At 37.2% G+C, this 21843-nt stretch overlaps 1 protein-coding gene across 1 annotated transcript in view; it reads left to right on the top strand.

Moving 5' to 3' along the window:
* Positions 1-21573, top strand: part of iqgap2 (IQ motif containing GTPase activating protein 2) — a 457800-nt gene extending 436227 nt beyond the window's left edge. Inside the window, exon 36 of the transcript XR_015490390.1 lies at positions 21097-21573. The gene's annotated coding sequence lies outside the window, so the exon portion shown is untranslated. The remainder of the gene's footprint in view (positions 1-21096) is intronic.
* The last annotated feature ends 270 nt before the right edge of the window (positions 21574-21843 follow it).

Consider the following 21843-nt stretch of genomic DNA (forward strand, 5'->3'; position numbering starts at 1 on the left):
CTTGAACTTAAATAGTTTGTTGCAATCGGTTTCCTCAAATGGTTTAAGTTACTTTAACTTTTTGGGTTTTGTCTCTCTTTCATCTCTCTCTCTTTCTCTACACAAACACACACACACACACACACCCCAAAAGCTCCTTTAACGCCAATAAGGAACATTTGATTTTAAGAATGCAGCATAAGCCCTTTTCAGATTACCTAATGGTCACTTGTATTGATAAGGCTGAGACACAGTAAAGATATGACCTACTTCACTTAAATAAAAGTGTCTCTGGACTCTAAAAAGGCTTCGTTATCACAGAAGTGATAGGATGAGGATTTGAAGGGAGAATGTGTGGTCCATCAAGGACCATCATGTTTTCTTAGTGGTCTCCATGGAGTGATGGCAACAGGGAGTAACCTGTTTAACGCTATTTCAGCTGTGATTTACGGACTCTAGGTGAGAAAGACACCCTCCGTCCCAACAGGGCTTGGTTGTGTAGACTACAGCTCCATCGAGTCATATGTTCCCCACCCTTGAAAAAAAAAAAAAAGCACACAGAAGACCAAAACCACCACAGTGACTGATTTACACACACAAACACACACAGAAAATCTATGGAAACTGTGGAAAATGAGGAAGGGTCTCTGGATTGCAGCATGACTGACTGGAAATCTCACCTCAGCAAGGATGACTCATTTTCATTTAGGTTACGCACTTATATGACAAATGGTAATAATGTGGGTTTGAAACACTTATTAATGTTTGATTACGCTAGATGATGTCATGAGTTGCTTAATATTTAGTTCCAAGCACTTAAACACAAAAGGACCAGTTTGCTGAATTAATCATGGCAGTTGTGAAAGCTAGTTTGGACAATTTAACAGTTTGCTCTTGAAGCTGTTTTCATTTTGGTTTAAAGTATGTAGTTCTGAGTTATTTATTTAAAAGAAAATCTTTTTTTTTCTACTGACAAAAGCTTATGAATTACTGCCCAAAAGTGAAAGACAGCAACTTTAAAATATCTTCAATAGCTGTGTGAAAATCAGTGAACAAATGAAGTCGGGATTTATATTTAATAAAAGACAAAATGTGAATAGAGTGTGTATCAGAACACTTAAGTCGTACCTTAATCCGTCCGTTCAGTTTCGTTATGAACCCAAAGTCTCATTTGATGCCAAATGCACTGTAGGCTAGGGAGCTGAAACCATGTCTGGTTGTATGTGGCTAAAAGCCATAGTACACATCTGGAACATTTATGGTACTGTGCTTGCCATACAGTTCATTTGGGTTTATTCAGAAAACGCACAGTCTTCACCAAGAACTACTTTTTTTTTTGTCTTTAAATGCCTCTAATTCTGCCTAGTTACTGCAGCACAATAAAAACATGAGCTTTTGCGGCAACACCTACTAAACAAGCTTCCCAGTGTTTAATAGATGACTAACAGGAGCCTCTCACCTCATGCTAAATGAAAGGTTCAGCCACAAATCATTTACTCGCCATCACATGATTCATTTTCTGTCTTAAAAGACAAGTTTATAGTAGAATGTTCAAGATGCTCTTTTATATGGTTACCTACTGATTAGGCACCATGTTTAGGATCTTTTCAAAATCACCACTATTGATACCACTAACTGATTTTTGATAATTACCTTTCATGCAGTTTCTAAGATTTATTTTATTTTATTTTTTTTAATGAATAATAATTTAATAAGATACTTCTACAGAACACACAAAAGCTGTGCGGTGGCATTGTTTTCTGTGCACGTTCAGCAATTTGGTCTCGATTAAACTACATTGCTTTTACAGGCATTGATTTGGTTGTTGCATAGAGAATAACATTTTTATTCTTGTACTATTACTTTTAAATGATATGTGACTGACATATTGTGTAAATTGTAATGCAAAGCTTTTACTGAGACAGAGCCAATTTATTTTTATTTTTTTTAATGGGGCACGTGCCACAGTAAATGAGGTCCAGCAACACCTCTGTGTTGACATCAACCTGAAACCTAAGCAGTGTGCCTGCCCCCTTGTGCAGATACAGGATAGCATTGTGCTGAGAAGACACTGTGCTTTGCACTGAGATGGAAATCCATTTTTATGGCCAGAAATGAGGCTGTGAAGAGTCAATAGTTAAATATTATCTTTACATCAATTCCACAGCAGTGAAGTCACAACCTTGCATTGTGTCCCCATTACATTACTATGCCTGCTACAGTACAGCAACCTAAATAAAAACAATGCAAGTCAGATCCCTCTTTCAAAATGTGCTGCATGCAGTAGACCAATCACAACAGAATGTGTCATTAGACCAAGCATTGCAGATTAGCATGCAAATGTTTCGTTAAGTGACTTGTTTTGAGCATTGAGCAAGTATGACATTTTGATATGCATATTTTAAGACAGGAGACACAGTGGTTCAGTGGTTTGCACTGTCACCTCATAGCAAGAAGGTTGCTGGTTCAAGCCTCAGCTGGGCCAGTAGGCATTTCTGTGTGGAGTATGCATGTTCTCCCCATGAACAGATAGGTTTTGTCCGTAGGTTATAGACATGCATTATATGTGAATTGAATAAACTAAATTGGCTGTAGTTTATTTGTGTGAATGGAAGTGTGTTTGGGTGTTTTCTAGTACTGGGTTACAGCTGGAAAAGCATCCACTGTGTAAAACACATGCTGGATAAGTTGGTGGTATATTCTGCTGTGGTGACCCCTGATGACTAAAGGGACTAAGCCAAAGTAAATGAATGAATAAATCAATACATTTTAAGATTATAAAAGTGTTTTGGCCTTGCATGCACCTTGTTCTTGGGGACTCCAAAATTAAACTATGAAGTTTTCATAATCTAATAATCCATTATCAAGGCACATCAAGCTTTGCTTACTGTATGTATGTATGCATATATAAATTTATAATCTGCTGCGATGTGACTTTAATATAAACTAATTATCCTGGGGATTGCAATAAAGTAAAAAAAAAAAATTAAAGACTGATGGCTTTTTTTAGCATATTGCTGTTGCTGTTTTTTTTATTCTATAGGTTATTTATAAAATATGGTAATTCTAATGGTTTAATAAACTGAATTAGATTTTTTTTGGAAATCACCAAGCATCCCCGCCCCTTACTGTCCCGCAACCCCCACTTTGGGAACCGCTGAGCTAGTGGTAAATGCATGTGTGAAAACAACAATTTGAGCACATGAATACCGGCATTAGCATCCTGGAATATGGTCATGAGTTACAGAAAGATACTGTTTTGCATAATGGTTGTTTTTCTTTAAAAGAATGTAGTCAAACATATAATATTTTGTATAAAAATAAAATTCACATGAACCAAAAGATTCCATCAAATAATTGGAGGTTTTGTCTTTGTTTCTCCCTTGATGTTAACAACCTTCATTGCTTTCTCCTAAATTTGTATACCATTTTCTGTAGACGTTTTGTTGAAAATAAGCCATTTTTACAAGACTTTACAAAACTGTTCGGTCAAAAATTAAATCTGTTTGTTATAGAAAAAATAGCTTTAATATAAAATATACAAAGTAGCTTAATCTTTTTCAAGAAGTCTAAAAATTAAACCGATGGATTAATTTGGATTGATGACTTTCAACGAGGATACAGAAAACATTTCAAATTTCATTAAGGAATTCTGAGAAATTTATATAAAAAAAGACTTGGTGTGAAATCATGGTTAACAACAATTTTTCTAATTTCAAAATTTTAAAGTCAATAACATATGTATATTTTTCTTTTTCTTAACAACTTTGTTATCTCTAAAATAAAATCTTAAATCTATTGAGTTCAGTCTCCCCCTTCACATGTTATTTATTTCAGAAATGATTAATGGATAATAATTACACTCATGGAGCATGTAATTGATCTATTGTTTTAGGCTGATCCATTTTCCCTTAGCAGCATGGCTCTCCATATAGCTTAAGTGCCTCTGTGCACAGATTAATCTTGATAAGCAATGGCAAGAGATCCTGGTTTGGTGTGCTGTGCTGCATGGAGCTGTGCAGTAGGAAGGCTCCCAAAGCAAACATGCCTCTCAAGTGTGTCTGAGCCAACAGTGGATGAAAAGCATGTAATTTTTCAAAGTAACATATAGGGTTCTTATAGCACCAGTGCAGTTATTAAATGACTCAGTTGATTGCGTTTCTGACTCAGCGAGTGAGTATGCATTGTAAACCAAACATATGCGTAGATGCAGTGGCCCTGTGCATAAAAAGCTGTAAGATAAATCTCTTCTGCCCCACCCAGGACCCTTCTTCAAACTTTCACCAGTTCAGAGCCAAGTGTCTGAGGTGCTGAGTACATTAACAGCTGGCCAACAGTTTCCATATCATACAGATGCTCTGTGCTTTCTGCATTTGGCAGGGTGGTACAGTTCCCATCACAGACTTGCTGTTTTCTGGTTGACTGCCATCAAGGCTTTATGAGCTCATCCAAAAGAGCTAAAACATGAACAAACAAGAGACTGCTTATGTAAAACTGTGCAATATCAAGTTTGATAACATTCACTCTGAAAAAAAAGAAACACACACACACACACACACTTGCATAACAAATGCAAATTAAAGGGCTAGTTGATCCAAGAATGAAAATCATGTTATTGATAACTTAGTTTGTCCATCTTTGGAATGCAAATTACCCGAGAGATCCATCATCCTACAAGGTTTTAGACTCCTTAAGTACAGAAAAATACCCCAAAGCGTCATGAAAAAACAAAACAAAATAGCTTAATTTATTCTCCTTCGGCTTAATAATGTAATATGTATTTATATAGCGCTGGTATTGTGTATGCCATACACCCAAAGCGCTTCACAGTAATGAGTGGGGAGTCACTCCACACCACCACCAGTGTGCAGCATCCACTTGGATGATGCAATAGCAGCTACAGGACAAAATCGTCAGTGCAGTCACCACACACCAGCTATAGGGGGAGTGGAGAGGCAGTGATAGAGCCAATTCGGTGCATAGGTATGATTGGGAGGTCATGATGGGTGAGGGCTAATGGAGGGAATTTGGCCAGGACACAGGACTTACACACCTATTCTTTACGAGAAGTGCCAGGGGATTTTTAATGACCACAGATAGTCAGGACCTCGATTTATCATCTCATCTGAAAGACGGCACTCACTGACAGTATAGTGTCCCCTTCACTTCACTGGGGCAATAGGACACATATAGACCGCAGGTTGAGCACCCTCTGATGCACTAACACCACTTCCAACAGCAACCTAATTTTTTACTGTGGTCTCTTATCCAGGCGCTGACCAGGCTCAACCCTGCTTCGCTTCAGTGAATAACCGATCTTGGGCTGCAGGGTGATATGGATGCGGCCATATCTGTCTCTTATTTAGTCCTTTATTTATCAAAAGCCACAACAGTGGAATGAACTGCCAACTATTCAAGCATTTGTTTTAAATAGCGAATGCCCTTCCAGCTGCAACACATTACTGGTAAACACCCATACACTCTCACATTCACACACACACACACACACACACACACACACACACACACACACACACACACACACACACACACACACACACACACACACACGCACACACACACACACACACACACACACACACACACACACACACACACACACACACACACACACACACACGCACGTCAATTTTGTTTACCAAATTCACCTATAATAATAGTTAATTCACGCCAATAATAATCAATAATCAGAATTTCATGTTTTACCTTGTTCGTGCCTCTGACACATTATCTTTTATGTGCCTGTGACCGAGGAAGTCCCACACGGTTATAGGTATAGTACACAGTTCTCATGAATGTGCACAATATACTGACACTGAGAAGAAACTGTTGAATAAAATTGCCATTTTTGTGTTGTTTTATATGTTATGTGCACAAAGGTATTTATGTGATAATATTCTGAAGTCATGTGGTTTGTTTCGAGGATGTTTTTGATGTTTTTCTGAACTTTGAACAAGTCGGGAACCTTGAGTGAGCAATAAATAAAATATTTTTTGGGTGAACCAACCGTTTAATAACAAGGATTGTCTTTAAGATAAAGATATAAGATAATATATTCAGTGAGTTGTGATGCATTTAATAATCGTTCAGGGACCAAGCCTTCATTCTTTTGAATTGAAAAAACTCTCCTTATAGCATATATGACTACCTTTAGTAATCTCACACATGGTGTAAACTACAGTCTCTGGACTTGCCCAATATTTAAATTATTAAAAAATAAAAATAAAAAAATGACCCACTCTATAGGGCTGCACAATAAATCGGCATACAATCATGTTCATGATTTATCAAAAAGCTGTGATTGTCATGCACATCTTATCAGGAAATCACAGTTGTGATCACTAATAAATCTCCTGTAAAGGCCAGAGAGCACCCTTGCTCATGATTCACACAGATCCACCGAAGAAACCCCAAACAAAACCTGGAGATTCCCATAGCAATTGGTAAATAAACTAAATATTTAACTGCATTTATAGATTCAAATTGATTAATAAACAAACAACTGTGACAACATGCACTACATTACAAAAGTCTTGTTGTTGATCCCAGTTGTAAAAGCAACAAATAATAACTTGACTTCTAGTTTATCATTTGGAAAAGTGACAGAAGGTAGATTTTTGAACTGCATCCCAGTCATCATAAATACTGCAGAAGACCTATTGGAACCCACATTACAGTAACTCAATATTCACACATAAATCAGTCAAGTTTCGCGAAGGAAAAAATCATGGTTTGGGGTTATATTCAATATGGGGGCATGCAAGAAATCTGCAGAATGAATGGCAATATCAACAGCCTGAGGTATCAAGATGTGTGCTGCCCACTACATTACAAACAGGAGAGGGCAAATTCTTCAGCAGGAGACCGCTCCATCTCATACTTCAGCCTCCACATCAAAGTTCCTGAAAGCAAAAAAGGTCAAGGTGCTTCGGGATTGGCCAGCCCACCCCCCAGACATAAACATTATTGAGCATGTCTGGGATAAGATGAAGGAGGAGGCATTGAAGAAGAATTCAAAGAATCTTGATGAAGATATTATTTCGACATATATAATCTTGAAGATAATAAAAGAATAAAGATATATAATCTTGAAGATATATGGATGCAGTCCTCCAAGCTCATGGAAGTCATGCACAATATTCATTCTTTTTCCACTGCACCATGACTTTATATTCTATACTGTACATTATTTCTGTTAGGTGAAAAGACTTTTGTGTCAGCAAAGTCAGACTTTACTGTCCTAATTATATAATTAAAAATCAATCATATTTTATTTTGGTCAAATAAACCTAATCTAGAGACCTTTGCCTTTCATATAAGCCACTTCTGATACCAAATGATCAACTAGAAGTTTTATTTGTTGTTCCTAAAAGTTGGATAGGCAACAATACTTTTGTCAGGTAGTGTATGCTTTGAGTTTTTCCTCAAAAAATATGTAATGGAGCTCTGGTTTTGAGATTGCTAGTAAAAAAAAAAAAAAGTGCTTCATTCTGTGTAAGAAGTCATCTCACAGAATGATTTGTTTCAAGCACTCAACTGAAGTTGTAAAGAGAATTTGGAGTAAAAACGTAAAAAAAAATATGTGGTGTTTTCATATGATTTCAGTTGTAGCAGCATTTACTACAAAGAGCTGTAGTTCACTGCGAAGCTACACCAAAATATGTCGTTATCATGATTTCACCTTGCCATGATTATATGACATGCAATGTTTTGCGTAGCTTGTAAGTGAACTATTGCTCTGTGTAGTAAATCCAGCTCCATCTGAACGCATGTGCTGGAGATTTACTGCTGATTACAGAACCGCCTTTTACTGATAAATGTGCATGGTAATTGTCTTCAATTTTGCAGACGTCTTCAAGTCTAATCATCTGGGATTAGGCATGGGCATAATAAACATTACGATCATGACTTTCTATATTATTACAGCACACTGTGAGCATATATTAGTACCATATTTGTTGTTCTCTTTTGGCATCCGACAGAGTGTTTGAACCCAGAAACGTTGACATGTGACGACAGACTTAACAAGCAGAGAGGAGATGTTTTCCTGCACCACTGAATGTCCTTTCAATAGCTACAGAGTTGCGACCGGTGACCCTTGAAAATCATTCGTGTTACCTTTACGTCATGGTTTAAAACAATAATTTGAAACACAGGGCTTGCTCTCATGGGTAAGTCGTGTGACGTGTGCAGACACACCTCAAAGGACTTCACTGGCGCATGGGAGACAAAGAGGCTATTATGACTTCTAATGCTCCAGAAATTCCTATGACTTCAAAACACAAATAATGAGATATCGAGACTTATTGCTGTTAAAATGGTTCTCAATAGTGAATTGAATCATTAGTAAAAGCTCTCTAGAAAAGCAGGAGAGCAGCACAGAAGGTGCTGAATAATTGTGGGAGTGTGGGATGATGCAGTGCTCAAGTCAGCATTTAAAGATCATCGGATCAGGAGAGATGGAGGGAGTATCTCTTGTGATGTCAGTGCACATTCATATGCATTTCATTAGTTGGGCTTTTACAGTACACGTCTGGCTCAACTGTGTGGGTATACCATCTGGTCTCATTGCCAGATATGGCAATGAGACCAGGCATATGAACTGGCCATGGGATCGAGAGCCATCATCAGTTCCAGTTGCTTGTCATTGTGTGAGCCCAAACCTATCATCAGGGTGGCCTAAAAACAGTTTGGCTGGATAATGGAAATGTGATCTATCAGATGTAAATACGCTGGGGCATTTGGGGTTATTAAACAGTTGCATTATGCCACCAAGAACATAATTTTTAGGAGGTACAAGAACCGAAATCAAGAAGAGAAAATCAAGAAGAGAAATCAAAATTTTTTCACATTAACTATTTTTTTCCCCCTTCATGACCTCAATTGTCCTATTTAAACATGCTGGTCTTATCAAAACTGGGATATTAGTGATTTTACAAAACAACAGCTCTTGATGGATAAAAAGACAAAGCATAGAAGCCATGTTACTGTATATAACATTCAAAACTTAGTGTTGAAATTTAAAAGCCCACACTAATTCAAATACTGTAGTGCCATAGTAAAGTATTTTCTGCATACGTCAAGCTTATGTACATAAATGAAGCTTACATTGTAAAACCACGACTATGTTTCATGATACTACGTCATTACTGATGTACAGTCAAATATTAATACTTTACTGGTCATCAAATGCTTATTTCATTAATCGCCCCTATATATAGTGTCACATTAAACATATTTTTTACTAAGAAAACAGGGACATTAGAATTGCATTTTGAAAATGATTTAAGATCTAAATATGTCCTTGCAGTTACTTCTTTTTATGAATTTAAGGCTTTAAAATTAATCAAATTTTAATTGTTTTAGGCTGACAAGAATATTAAGATTTATATTTATTTACATATTTTATATACACAGTCGTTCTTTCTGGTTCTTAAATCTGGTTGTCAAAAATAATCTGCCCACAGTGAGTGCCAAGCAACGGAATAAAGCCATTACAATTTGACAAATATTGCGACTGTTGGACCACAACGTATATTTGAGACATTTTTCAGGCGAGTATGTAGTTGTTTATTTATAAGGACAGTGCCTATTTGAAAAGGTTTCTCAATTATTTCAGAGACCACCAGTGCATCAAAAGCTATTCAGTATCACAGAGGATTTCTCTGGCAGCTATACACATATTTACAGGTGCTGATCATATAATTAGAATGTCTATCATTTATTTTTACTAATTCCATTCAGGAAGTGAAACTTGTATAATGTATACATTAGTTCCACACAGACTGATATATCTCAAGTGTTTATTTTCTTTGTATTTTGATGACAACTAATGAAAACCCCAAATTCAGTATCTCCGAAATCTTGAATATAATTTAAGAATACAAAGAAAGGATTTTTAGAAATAGTGGCCAACTGAAAAAGTATAAACATGAAAAGTATGCTCATGCATAGCACTCAATACTTAGTTGGGGCTCCTTTTTCTCGAATTACGAAGCGTGGCATTGAGTCAATCAGTCTGTGGCACTGCTCAGGTGCTATGAGAGCCTCCAGATCCAAAAAGTATCTTCCTCCAAACTCTGGGACCCTGATTTCCAAAGGAAATGCAAAATGTACTATTATTAGTAGGGATGTAACGGTATTGTAAATACCGTCATACCGCAATAGCAATTTTTTTCGATATAACCGTAGTCGCATGACTCGATAAAACTATAGGTCTTCTGAGAAAATTTGCTCAGCCGAATGAAGCGAACGGGAGGTAGCGGAAACTACAATTCCCATCAGCCCAGGCGTGGCCATCATCCTTTGCGGTCTGTTGTCGCTACAGATCCAGTAATGCGGAAATGGAGTGTGCTGCTTGTAGCGGGGATGAAAAAGAGCTGGAAATGATCGAACCTTAAGCGTGTGTTGTCGCCGCGCGAGTACTGAATAGCGGTGTTGTCGCGCACGTTCTGATCAGCTGTGTTGTCGCACGCGTACTGTAAAGCGGGGAGGGGGGTTGAGCGCGCATATTCAAGAGCGGTGTTGTCGCGCGTCTACTGAAGGGCGGGACGGAGGGTGTGTCGTGTCGCGGGGGCACTTTTGAACATTTTGGAAGGGCATTTTTTATCCAAGACTAAAAAGGGCATGTGCATTGCACAGGTTGAGCACTATGTGTGCACGTGCCTGCAAGTTGGGGAATACGACTAATAACAGTCATGGGGACTGCAGAAACACAGCACACTGTTCAGATTGATGCAGACATTGACTTGTACCGCAAAGAGACCTCTATCTCACTTATGGCTTGTCCTCTCAAGTGGGGGAAAGACAATGCACAACGTTACCCACTGCTGTCAACCTGGGCCAAGTCATATCTCTATCCCAGAAACCTCAGTCCCAAATGAGAGGGTTTTTTCTGTTGCAGGGGACATTGTAAATGCCCAGAGATACCAGCTTTTACCAGATTATATTTATATGATAATTTTCATTAAAACCCATCTCTATCTAAGTGAGTGAGTGAGTGATTAAATGTTGAATGTGATGAGTTTTCAACAATACTAAATTGAAACTTTATTTTTTTACATGGTTTAATAATTTGTTCCTGTTTCAAAGCTTACAGATAGATGGCTAATTTCTATGTCATTGACACTTTTGACACTTTTTTGGAGTATTTTCATAAGTTTTGTTTTTCCTGTAAATGATTCAATAAATACCGTACCGTGACATTCATACCGAGGTATTACCATACCGTGAAATTCTGATACCGTTACATCCCTAATTATTAGAGAATGTAAGTTTGGAGCACTCAGCAGCAGTCCAGTCTTTAGTTAAGGGGAGACTCTTCTGATGCTGTATTTTGTTCAATAGTGGCTTGACACAAAAATGTGACAGCTGAAACCCATGTCTTGCATACATCTGTGTGTGGTGGTTCTTGAAGCACTGACTCCAGCTGCAGTCCACTCTTTTTGAATCTCCCCCACATGTTTGAATGGGTTTATTTCACAATTCTCTCCAGCGTGTGGTTATCCCTGTTGGTTGTACCGCATCTTTTCCTTCCCTTCACCTCTCTATTAATGTGCTTGGACACATTGCAATGAGCTTTTGTGTCTTGCCCACCTTGTGCAAGATGAGACCATTTGAAGACCTTTACAGGTGTTTTGAGTTAATTAGCCGATTAGAGTGTAGCACCAGGTGTCTTCAGTACTGAACCTTTTAACATTATTATAGTTTTCTGAGATACTGAATTTGGGGTTTTCATTAGTTGTCATAAAAATTCAAAATTAGGTTGTAATAACTCTTCAAAAACCCCTTTCCCAATCTTTCTGAATGAAATGCCAACTTTACTACATTCATTCAGGCCACGGGAAAAAAAAACAAGCCACACCCACTTTTTTCTCATTTAAAATTCTGTTTCTCTGGGTCACAATACGAAAAAACAATCACAGCTTTTGTTTCATTGGGACTCTAGGTTTAATGATCAAAGATTATTCGGTTTAATTGTTGGGGACAAAACAATGATATACATTGCTATAATAGCAATACATTAATGATAAAAATGAATTCATTTATTCATTTTCTTTTCGGCTTAGTCCCTTTATTAATCCAAGGTCACCACAACGGAATGAACCGCCAACTTATCCAGCACATGTTCTATGCAGCGGATACCCTTCCAGCTGCAACCTATCTCTGGGAAACATCCATACACACTTATCGACACTTATACACTACGGACAATTTAGCCTACCCAATTCACCTCTACAGCATGTCTTTGAACTGTGGGGGAAACTGGGAGCACCCGGAGGAAACCCACGCGAACGCGGGGAGAACATGCAAACTCCACACAGAAACGGCAACTGACACAGCCGAGGCTCGAACCAGCGGCCTTCTTGCTGTAAGGTGAAAGCACTACCTACTGTGCTAACAATAAAATTACTCAAAGAAGGGATTTTCAACAAATCCTCATAATCTGGAGAAATAAATAAAATATGACAATAAATTATCACAAAATTAACTTAACTTAAAAATAAATTGGCAATCAAATTTTCTAAAACAGTTTAATGACTAGGTGGCAAAGAAGCCTGGCTCTCCATCTTGCCTCTAGGAGCCTGTGTCAGTGTGCAGTCTGACCTTATAACTGTTACAGCCCTGAATATGCAATCATACCTCTTAAAACACTTACTTGTAAATCATGATATCATGTAATGCTAAGAATTTGGCATTCAGCTACTGGCAGCGCCGCCTGCCAGTTCTTACTAAGCGTTTTAAGCCTGCGGTGACAGTGTGAGGATAACACTGACTTTGTCGACCGTTTTTGTTGAAGTTATATAAGTGTTGGTGTGGAGATTGAAGGCTGGCACTCACAATTTGGTGATGAAATCAATGCCAAACTTACATTGTAAAGTGAGGCCAGTGAAATTGAGAGTGTAATTGTGGGGTAACCATCCAGAAACACGGTGTGGCAACTGTCTGTGCTTGCCTGTCACTGTCACTAACATTCTTTGTGGTTTTGGTGCAACCGCCACATAAAAACTAGGTGAAATCAATACAACCTCTGGCTGAATGAGAAACAGATGGGTTGAGCAAAAAGTTGGAAGAAGCATTGTAGTAACACTCAACTATTATGAAAGACTAACACTTTCATAACAGCTGGACAGCTTGACAATTTAAACAACAGCACATCTAGTTCAAGGCTTCGGGTACAGGAAATTAAACTTAAAATGCAAGCCTTTAAACCCTATTATTTAAGAAATAACCCATGCGGGAAGTACTTACTGGCATTCAGAATGTGTGAACGAATTATTGAAGATTTTCCATACAAATAGTCTCTGGGTATAAGTAACTGAATAAATAAAATAAAATAAAATTTAATAAAACTAAATAAAATAATAATGATACAAACACAGTAGTCAACATTTGAAATGGACCAAAAATATATATTTTTTTCAAAACTGAGTCAAGAATGGGTGTTGTTTAATAGTTTTAGGACAACTTTGGTGTAAAGTCATTGATCTATTTCAAATGTTGACTATCGTAGTGCATATACAGTATTAATGCTCTTATATTTTGTTTTGTGTTCTGTTTTATCTTGTTGTGTTGTGTTTGCCAGGAAACTGTATGTGAATTATTTATTAAATAAGTTAAAAAGCACAAGCATAAAAGTTTTAATAATAATAATAATAACAATACTATTTTTAATGTGCATAAATATTTTATCATTGTATTAATATTTTATAATAATAACTAGTAATATTAGTTCTACTGACATTAGTAACACCAATACTAGTAATAACCTCAACAACTTATTTTCATCATCATCATTATTGATAAATACAGTTTGTTTATCAAGTCATACCACATTAAAAATATGTTACATGCATTGAGAAATGGATTGTTGATGCTTGTTATAAAAGATGGTGCAAACTGATTTAATCGGGATGAGCTCTGAAGAGTATTCCTGGGCGACGCGGTGGCGCAGTAGGTAGTGCTGTTGCCTCACAGGTTGCTGGTTCAAGACTCGGCTGGGTCAGTTGGTGTTTCTGTGTAGAGTTTGCATGTTCTCCCTACATTCGCATGGGTTTCCTCCGGGTGCTCCAGTTTCCCCCACAGTCCAAAGACATGCGGTACAGGTGAATTGGGTAAGCTGAATTGTTTGTAGTGTATGAGTGTGAATGAGAGTGTATGGATGTTTCCTAGAGATTGGTTGCAGCTGAAAGGGCATCTGCTGTTTAAAACATGTGCTGGATAAGTTGGCGGATCATTCCACTGTGGCAACCCCAGATTAATAAAAAGGACTAAGCCAAAAAGAAAATGAATGAATGAATGAATGAATGAATGAATGAATGAATGAATGAAGAGTATTCCAGAATGAGGGAACGGCATTACTAAAAGCTTGCTTCTCTATTTCAGTTCGAACCCGGGGAACAGACAAATGATAAATTTCAATTTAACATAGTGCATAGTAGCTTTTTACCTATAAAAAAGAGAACATATAAAGATTGTTTATGAATTGTATAATGGCGCCAGATCCAGAAGAGCCTTGTAAACCAGAGTCATCCATTGGATGTACCTTCTTACAATGGCATACAGTTCTCATTAAGAGTTAGTCTACAACAGCCTGTAACAAACCTCAGAGCGCTATAATAAACAGAGTTTAAAGCCTGAAGACATTTGGTTGATGCATTCTTACATATAAAATATCACCAGTGGTGCAGTGGATAGCACAATCGCCTCACAGCAAGAAGGTCACTGGTTCGAGCCCCGGCTGGGTCAGTTGGCATTTCTGTGTGGAGTTTGCATGTTCTATGTTTGCGTGGGTTTCCTCCGGATGCTTTGGTTTCCCCCACAGTCTAAATACATGCAGTATAGGTAAATTGAATAAGCTAAATTGGCCGTAGTGTATGTGTGTGAATGTAGGAGTGTATGGGTGTTTCCCAGTGATGGGTTGCGGCTGGAAGGGCATCTGCTGCGTAATACATATGCTGGATAAGTTGGCCGTTCATTCTTGCTCTAAGAAAAAAGCAAGGTCCATTTCGAAAGTAAAACCCAAGCTTAACTCTCAATTTGTGAGCCAAAATTGATATATGTTGAAGGAACGAAACCTCATGATCAAGTAAAAAACTCGAACACTTAAACCTGTTGCTGGACATGTTTCTATTTGTTCACCTTGGGCAGTGGAAATTAATGGTTGGTTCTGCAAAGGGGTGGATTGATTTGTAAAAGTCATTAATTTAGATTTATTTACATTTAAAACCAATTTTACATTCTCAATATGAGACTGAACAATATTAAAAACAGACTGTAAAGATGGTATGGGCCGAACAAGGAAATGAGAGAAGCAATAAATCACTGTATCATCAGCATACAAATAATAAAAAGTCATTTGGAAGGCTGTCACACGAGTTATCAATATAAATAGAGACTAATAAATGTCCTAATACTGATCCCTGCTGCACTCCTTTGGGCACCTTTAAAGATTTGGACAGACTGTGTTCTGTTGGACAAATAATTAGCAAACCAAGTGGTAGCTTGGTTTGACATACCAATCTGTGTTAAAGAATTGAAACTTGTACCAGATTCAATAGAAAATGAATCGTATAATGAATATAAATGACAGTAGATAAAAATAAAAAATAATAATAAAAATTGTTCTAATTAGGTTTGCAACCTGTATGGTAGCAACTTGAAAGTGTCACTGTGTATAAGCTGAATTGTATTTTGACGCACTAAGTTGCAATGTATAGTAAACCATATAGCAAACTGATATTCCAGCATGCAGCTTGTGGCATTTCGACATGCATGCGATTACTGTAGTTGTAATTAGTGAAAAACACCAATGTCCGCAACCTCTGTTACTCTGTCAGAAGTCTCAAACTTCTATGTTTGTGACCTTTCCAAAGATTAGCAGTTCTAGTGATGCAATTAGACCCACTCTCTTTTTTGTTCACCTTTTTTTCCATTTTTGTATGAAATGTGTTCTTCATGATCCGTTTCATTTTCTGATCCATTCTAAAACAGTATACACACAAGGGCACAGATACTGTTATACATTAGATGTGCCTGGATTGACTTAAAAGGATGAAAAATGGTCATTCAAGCCATGAGAAAAGCAACCGCCAGTGTGGTGCCAGGAGCTTACAAAACAGAAGTTTGATGATGACTAACCGACAACAGACTCGGGTTTCTTCATAAAAGAAGGAACAAAGAACTTGATGAACAAGACAATGCTCACAAAGGTGCCAAGGAGAATATGAATAAAAGGTAGAAATTGAAATAAAATTATGGCTTGTTGCATTTGTTTGAGGGATACAGTAAATTATGATATGTGGTGTCAGGTTTAGGAGTGTCCACTTTAGTTAAGTTATTAGCAAGGTTGGTTAGTTTGGACACAGAGCAAAGGCATTGGGAGAGTTGCTTTTCTGCTTGACTAATGATACGTTGAGTTAAGAGGAATAGACAGTGGATGAATGGGAAATTGGGTGGACCTAATGAATGATCGAGACCCCTGAGCTTTAGCCACATTTACAGTCACACATGTTTTAGGCATATTTCAAACAATATGTTTATCTGCTGAGCCCATTGCTAGTGTCTGCCAAAGACATGGGCGGTGGTTTGCACCACCACCTGCTTTCTTCAGCTAAACATCCAAAACTTATAAATGACATCCAGACTGTCCATTGTTCTCCTTTTTGTCCCATATTGCTGTTATGTCATTTCATTAAAAACTGAGTTTGAATTGAAAGCAGTGGACAAATGTAAAACATCTGACCAAAAAATAATAAGAAATAAAAATCTGATTGTGTAAAAAGTAAAGCATATGTGCTCTTATTTGCAGTCTGCAATGATAGATGAAACTTGACAAGTGTGGACAACCATGGTGCAAAAAACTGGGACATAATGTTCTTTGTACATGTAGCCTATTAGAATCAGAGCCTTCATCCTCCAATGTATTATTCTCTAAGGAGCAGCATATTGTACTGAATGCTAAACCATTAAAAGAATTGTTCTTTCAGACAGCTATAATCAGCTTTGGGATCAATGTGATTAACCTCAATATTTTAAAATGCTGGAATATGTCCATATACATAAGTGCCTATCTATTAAATCTCACCACACACATTATTAGGTACACCTGTTTGCTTAGAAACATAAATATAATCAGCCAATGACATGCAAGCAAATGCATTAAGACATGGTCAAGATGATCTGGTCAAGTTCACACAGAGCATCAGAATTGGAAAGAAAAACATTTTAAGCCGCATGGTTGTTGGTGCCAGATGGGTTGGTTGGAGTATTATTATGCTTATTAAAGCTGGACAAGAACAGATTAGTAAAACAAGGTTGCCTTGTCTGATGAGTCTTGATTTCTGCTGCAACTTTTGGATTTTAAGGTCAGAATATGTTGAGTTTCTTCCTCAAAAAAAAAAAAAAAATAGGTTATTTGCAACACAGGCTTATCGAAAATACATTATTAAGCCTACATTTTTGTCAAACCACAAAAAAAAAACACTTGAGTTAGATGTGGGCTTGAAAAGCACAGTCAGTTGTGTGAACAGGCCCTTTTTGAAAATATCTGTAAATTCGTTCTGGCAATATTCCAGAAAGAAAAGTTGAATATTAGGGTAATATGCCGGAATGCTGCTCTGTATGAATGCAGAAGGAAAACTGCCAGAAAGAGCGCGTTTAGAACATGGTGACGTGATCGCGTTTAGTCATGCTGACTACTCCAGTCAATCAGAACATTCAGACACATACACATCCGCTCTGATTATGAAAATAAAAGCCTTTTCTATTTTTACAGACACATTTAGCTGCTAGATGTTATTCAGAAAACATTTATATGTTTCTTCTTAATGCCAACTGTGTAAAACATTATCGATAAATTGCTTATAATAAACCGCTGCTTGTTTACCTCCAAGCTCTGCTTCAGTTGCATGATGTGTAATGTATTCAAATGTGTCCCGCTTCTGCCTTTGGATATCTCTGGGACAAAGCAGCTGCATGAATGCCAAAACTTTAAATAAAAGTGAAACCATCAACAAAATCCAGAGCCCTTCTATGTTTAGAAATGCAAGCAGAGCTATTTAGAGGCCAGTTCTCGTTAATAATGTCAGAATTTAGCAGTATTTTGAAATGGATGTGTGAACGTTTTTTTTCTGGAACAAGTTGTTCCGGAAATTTTCTAAATATTTACGGGCATGACTGTGTGAAGGGCTACAGACAGGTTGCAAAAAACATGAAAGCGATAAACTTCTACCTTGTAAAGTGTCCAGGCTGCTTGTGGTGTAAATTAAGCCAGAGATGTTTTTTTTTGACACAATTAAATGGCAAAGTTCCTATTTAATCACAATGTAACAATTTTATGCAGTCCACTTCAAGCATGTTCTCAATACACAAATCTCTAACTGGGTTTTTGAATATAATTCACCACAATCAAATGGCCTCCAAGGTCAGGATACTGTATCTAAATCCAATGTACTTGAATGGGATATTCACATCATGGATCATGGAGCAGCAGCTTTGTGATGGTGTATATCAAAATCTGAGAAATTTTTAAAATGTATTATTAAATACTTACTACAAATATTTTTGAGGCCAATGGGGTAACCAATGAATGTATGTTTATTTGTATTCCCTTTAAAAACTAAATTAGTTTTAAAATTCAAGAAACAAATCAATTAAAAATAAAACCCAAACACAAATCCGTAAATCACAAAGAACAACATTAAATTGTATTTAAAACATCCATGGCCCAGTAGTTTATCAGTTATTGGCATCTGTCATTAAGCTGGAAAAATAAGCACAATGAAAGAGCACAGTTTAATTTAAATCCCTTAGCGTTATCACTGACTTCTGCAATATCTCTACACCAGATGTCCTCTATTTGAACATCAGCTTTGTTGTCCCCTGGCGAGAAACTCAAATGAAGCAGAACAGATTGGGAAATGGATACCATTAATGCATATTGTCCCCGTATGAGAAAAGAAGAATTGCAGGCCTCAAAGCAGAATTAAAACATGAATAGAGATACCATCCATGACAAATAGGGTAGACATTATTTAGGCTGTGAAAGAACCTTCAAAGAAGCAGTATCAATTGAAACCAAATATCGTATTAAAAACCTAAGGAGATAAGAGTTATATGTAAGCTATTATTAAAGAAAGTGCATTTGAAAATGGACAAAATAATGCATCCTACTTCATTTTAAACCAATTATCTACAGGAACATCAAGTCTTCAAAATATTCTTTGTGAATCCTTTTCCTAAATAAATGCCTTTTTGAAGTCAAGTCGCCCTAGGTTGTGTTTCATTGCAAACTCAATCAGCCTTTCTAAATCAGTGGCCAGATAATTACACACAGACTTCAAAAGTAAGATGTGGCCTAGTATAACAGGAAACCTTTAGGCAAAACAGGGGCTCAGTGAACATCATCCAACTCCTTATCAAATTTAAAAACCACACAGTCACCCATGCATAAACATAAACCAGTTTCCATGAAAAGTACAAATAAATAAATAAACAAATGCGATGTAAAACTAATAATAACTGAATAAAAAAAGTTGGAGTTTGACAAAGACTTTGAATGGATTAAAACCATTCCCATTATGGCAGTTCTATGCTCAACACAGCTCGTTACAAGTTTATAGCCATACTGGACCTTTTCCTGGCAACTGAAGGGTATCCATTAGACCTTTTCCTGGCAACTCAGTGGCATCTGCATAAGAACTGAGGACCTTCATGAGTTGGATGGGTTAACAGGAGAGTTCACCCAAAAATTTAAACCTGAAAATCATTCACTCACCCTTTACTTGTTTCAGCTGTTTGGATTTCGGTCTTTTACTGAACACAAACAAAGATATTCAGAATAAAGTTGAAAAACTGTAACCATCGACTTATATAGTATTCTTTCCCTCTATCGAAGTCAGTGGTTACATCTAGGGATGCTTGAATCGATTGGCCAAAGATAAGTATCAGTCGATAATCATGTCATGACTCGATCGATACTCGCCAATCTGGCTAACCTCATGAACCGATCACAGGAGTTTGTTTATGAGTTTACAAGCAGAGGAAGCCACATACGCACTGCCGTATATTATAATCTACAGCAAACCCAACACATAAAGAGGTAAATGATGTGTGGGGGTGTGAGAGATTAATGCTCTCGAGTCATAACAGCTAAAATTTTTACAGATGCGGTGCAACCTGTTTACGCAGTCTATTGATTCGACTTGCGTGAGTGATGCTTTATTTGTAGCAAAGTGCAGCCATTGTTTTTCCAGTGTTTTGAGCTGCTGGGACACGAGTGGAGCGATCACTCTTATCTAGTGTCTCATCCAACCTTATGACCTCTCCCGGAAGCTCTGTGATCCCAAAAAAAAAAAAAAAACTTTTGTAAGCATTGCATTTTGTAGCTTAAATGAATAGAGCAGTAAGGATATCGGGAGTGCAAATTTCTCCCTCTCTTTCACTGAGAGATTTGCTGTCAGTAGTTGGAGACGAGCAAAATATTTGAAAGGTCTTGCATGTATTTAGGCCTTTTTACATATAACAACTGTAAGTTCTGTGTTTTTGACAATATTGCAAGTTCACTAAAAGTTGGCTGGAATTATTAAACAAATAAAATGTAAAAATAGTTAACATAAATATTTAATAGTAAAACTTGTAATCAACATTGCAATAAGCCATAGTTTATAAGCCTCTTTATTTTAAGTAAAGCTGTATTAGATTTATAGGTGTTTATTTTAACTTCATTTGTAATGTTTCCAAATTGTTTGTAATTTCTCTTACTAAATCCTTCACTGTTTCGGTCCCTGAACATTAAGGGACTAAGCCAAAGTAAAATGAATGGATTAGATATTTTCTGCAAAGCTGCTTCTGGCTATGACATGTTCACACCTTATTGATTATAAGAGATGTGATTAAGGTATTATATGCAGCATCCTTAATTTATTCTCTTAGGTAGGGTGAGATCTTCTCTTAAGGTTTATACTTAAAGGGAAATTCTGCTTTAAGCATTATATAGATTGAAGCATTAGAATCGGTACTCGGTATTGGCCAATTACCACGACAAGGAATCGGTACCAGCTGCAAAAATCCTGATCGGAGCATCCCTAGTTACAGCTCTCTTTAAAATATATTCAATTCAGCTTTATTTGTATAGCGCTTTTACAATGTAGATTGTGTCAAAGCAGCTTCACATAAATGGTCATAGTAACTGGAACAGTGTGGTTCAGGTTTTAGTGTTTAAGTTCAGTTTAGTTCAGTTCAGCTCAGTTCAGTGTGATTTAATCATTACTGAGAGTTCAAACACTGAAGAGCAAATTCATCGATGCGTAGCTCTACCAATCCTGAACCATGCGAGGCAGTGGCGACAGCGGAGAGGGAAAAAAAACTTCACCTGATGGGAGTGAAGAAAAAAAACCTTGAGAGAACCAGACTCAGTTGGGCACAACCATTTTAATTTCTCCGCTGGCCAAAAGTCTTGTGCAGAGCTTCAGTCACCGTGGTGGAGGCTGGAAGATGGCCTCAGCGTAGACTCGTCTGTCCCTGGAGCGTCGCTGGAATCAGACTCATGTTCTCCACTCCCCATGACCATCAAATATATATATAAATATATATATTTTTTGTGTGTGCTCAACAGATTAAAGAAACTCATAAAGGTCTATAACCACTTGAGAGGGAGTAAAAAGTAAATACAACTCTTTAATTATGATGAACCACTAAAAAACCACTATTGTTTTAGAGGGTCAATATTGCAGGTTTCCACTGAGTGGTACAGTACAGTACGGTACTGTTTAGTATGCTTTTATGGCCATTTTCACTGTCAAAGGGTACCATAAAGCAAACCATATTGATCACTTTTTTGAA

Source organism: Danio rerio, chromosome 5 (assembly GCF_052040795.2).
Source record: "Danio rerio strain M-AB ecotype USA chromosome 5, GRCz13ab, whole genome shotgun sequence".
NCBI classification, from domain to species: domain Eukaryota; kingdom Metazoa; phylum Chordata; class Actinopteri; order Cypriniformes; family Danionidae; genus Danio; species Danio rerio.